General features: G+C 45.3%; 1 pseudogene; it reads right to left on the bottom strand.

Moving 5' to 3' along the window:
• Positions 1-1,854: 1,854 nt before the first annotated feature.
• Positions 1,855-2,973, bottom strand: LOC102248916 (annotated as a pseudogene).

Here is a 2,973-nt window from a genome sequence, read left to right as displayed (position 1 = left end):
GGGGGGGAAAGGGGTGTGGGAGATGCGGGAAGAGACTGGACAAAAATCGTGCACCTATGGATGAGGACAGTGGGTGGGGAGTGAGGGCGGAGGGTGGGGCAGGAACTGAGAGGAGGGGAGTTATGGGGGAAAAAAGAGGAACAAATGTAATAATCTGAACAATAAAGATTTAATTAAAAAAATTGTCCTTACCAACAGACGGTTGGGTGAGGGTAAAAGAGAATGTAGAATGAAAGGTGGCAAAGACAACTGTTTTGAATCTAGGCTCTATTGCTCAGGAAAGCTGAACAGGGCTGAAATTCTTCTGAGCCAGTATCCTATCTAATAAAAGACAAAAGGGTAATTGACCGTACCTTCGCTACGCTTCCCATGGGCTAATCAGGGCAATATGCAAATTAACTGCCAACAAAGATGGCAGTTAATTTGCATACTAGGCTCCAAACGGTGGAGCGAAGCCAAACGTACCCGAAGCCTGCCGAGCAGTGAGGCCTCACACCCCCAGGATCAGCGGAACCTGGAGGCCTCACGCCCCCAGGATCAGCGGAGCCGTGAGGCCTCATGCCCCTGGGATCAGTGGAGCAGCGAAGCCTGACGGCTCAGGGGGGACAGCTCTGGCCGGAGCCCAGCCAGAACAAAGGCCTGGGTCCCAGGTGCCAGAGGAAAACTGGTGCCAGCAGCTAAGGGAAGGGAAGGCCTATTTCATGAATCTCTTCATGCAACAGGCCTCTAGTCTATACTAATAAAAGGTTAATATGCTAATTAGACCAGATAGACTGGGCAAAGTCGTGGTCCCAGGTGCCTGTGGCTGCCAGAGGGAGGAAAGCCTGGGTCCCGTTTGCCTGATGCTGGCTGGAGGAGGGAAGTCTGGTTCCTGGGTGCTGGGCCCAAGGCAGAGGTGGTTAGGAGTGATCAGGCAGGCAGGTGAGCGGTTAGGAGCCAGCAGTCCTAGATTGCGAGAGGGATGTCCCAGATTGCAAGAGGGTGCAGGCCAGGCTGAGGGACCTCCCCCACCCCGGTGCATGAATTTCAGTGAACTACTTACCACCTGGTATATCTGTGACCCATATTGTTTGTGGTATTAAAGAATATTTTTTAATTTATAAATTTCTATTCTGAAAAGCAGTAGACCAAAAAGATACTGGGCCATCCAATCAGCTATAAAGGGCTCCCTCCAAAAAGAACTTAGCAGAAATTTAGGTTGGAAGAAATGTAACATGGAGTAAGTGAGATCAGGCTCTCGGTACAATTTTAATAAGGCTTCTAACCACCCCAGCCATAAGGAGACTCCCACAGAAGTTTAGAGGGATGCTTCTCAGAGATAAAAAGGTCTACAAGTTGAACTCTTGACCTCTCTCCTTACCTAAAGCTTGGGGAAGAAAATAAATATTTAAATTTTTAACTATTCAGTTTTGGGAACATAGTAATATTTAATATTCTTTAGTTTTCATTTTCTGAACCTTTGGCTTATAATTTTCTCAATTATGTTACATTGAAAAATGCATGAATGTGCCTTAGTCAGTAGTGCCACATGAAAATGTAAACTTCGGTCTTCCTTATCTTTTACATTGGAAGAGTGAATGAATGGTAACCCTAAATATCCTGCAAAGTTACTTGGTATATTCAGCAAAAGATCAGGGCAAACCATTTCACTTCCATGTCTTGAGCAGGAGGAATGAACTAGTCTTCTTCAATCTCATCTTCCCAAATATATTCATCAACATCCGCAGCACAGAACAACCAGTTAAAACACAGGGAAGCAGGATCAGTGAAATGTTTATAAGGGTTTGCTTTAGGTGGAGAGAACCCATGCAAATTCAGCAGAAATATTGCATACAACCAGTACATGTCATCTTGTTACATCCATCTAATTTCTGCAGTGAGCTTACATGGAGAGACGCCATGGTAGGCCACACTACATAAGGTACAGAAGGCAAAATTGCAGTGGGAGCAGAAGCTCAATGGTACAGCCAGGCTCCTGCATCACAGGCAATTGGCAGCATGGGCAGGGGCAGTACACCACATCTGCCATCAGGTCCAAGGTAGACTGCAGAAGAAGCCGATCATAAAGGGCAAATAACTCTGCTTCTACTAGCTCGTTGACCTGACCACTGAAGGACACTTGGGTTCTGTACAATGGAGGCACTGAACTTGGCCATCTTTGATCTGGATTTCAAAGTACGAATAGTCCTTCAGACAGGCCTTGCAGTACACATGCCTGCACTCCAAAAAATGCATGCATTCACTACTCAGCTTCTCACGGAAACAGATATTGCAAAGGAACAATTCACTATTAAAGCATTTTATCTGCTGAGCTTGATCAAAGTCCAAGATTTCCTGGATCAGATTTGACAATGATTCCACGTCCTGCACGGCTCTCTCATCCTCAACTTCCTCTTGGTCTACAGCAGAGCCAGCTGCTCCTCTACAATCTAGCTCTGTGTTGCCAGAGGCTTGAGCCGTCCTTCTCTGCAATTTTTTTCTGAGAACCAATTCTGAGCTCGAAAGGAGAGACAATATTCAGGCACCCTAGGGCAGTGATGGCGAACCTATGACACGCGTGTCAGAGGTGACACGTGAACTCATTTTTTTGGTTGATTTTTCTTTGTTAAATGGCATTTAAATATATAAAATAAATATCAAAAATAGAAATCTTTGTTTTACTATGGTTGCAAATATCAAAAAATTTCTATATGTGACACAGCATCAGAGTTGAGTTAGGGTTTTTCAAAATGCTGACATGCCGAGCTCAAAAGGTTCGCCATCACTGCCCTAGGGTCTCTTCCTTAAGAAACTGCATGCAGGCAAACAGGACCACGTCGCCACGGTGTTCTTCCCACAAGTTGTCTAAGTGCTTGCAGAGAGCAGTCAGCGCTCACAAATACCTTGAAATTTTGTGGCAAGTCCAAGTAGATCCTGGTTTCTCCACCTTGGACAGACTCTGCTTTTCTAAATTCATCTCCATCATAAATACTC

Source organism: Myotis brandtii, unplaced genomic scaffold (genome assembly GCF_000412655.1).
Source record: "Myotis brandtii unplaced genomic scaffold, ASM41265v1 scaffold803, whole genome shotgun sequence".
NCBI lineage: Eukaryota > Metazoa > Chordata > Mammalia > Chiroptera > Vespertilionidae > Myotis > Myotis brandtii.
Note: the sequence above shows the minus strand (reverse complement) of the source record. Positions and strands in the feature narration are given on the sequence as shown.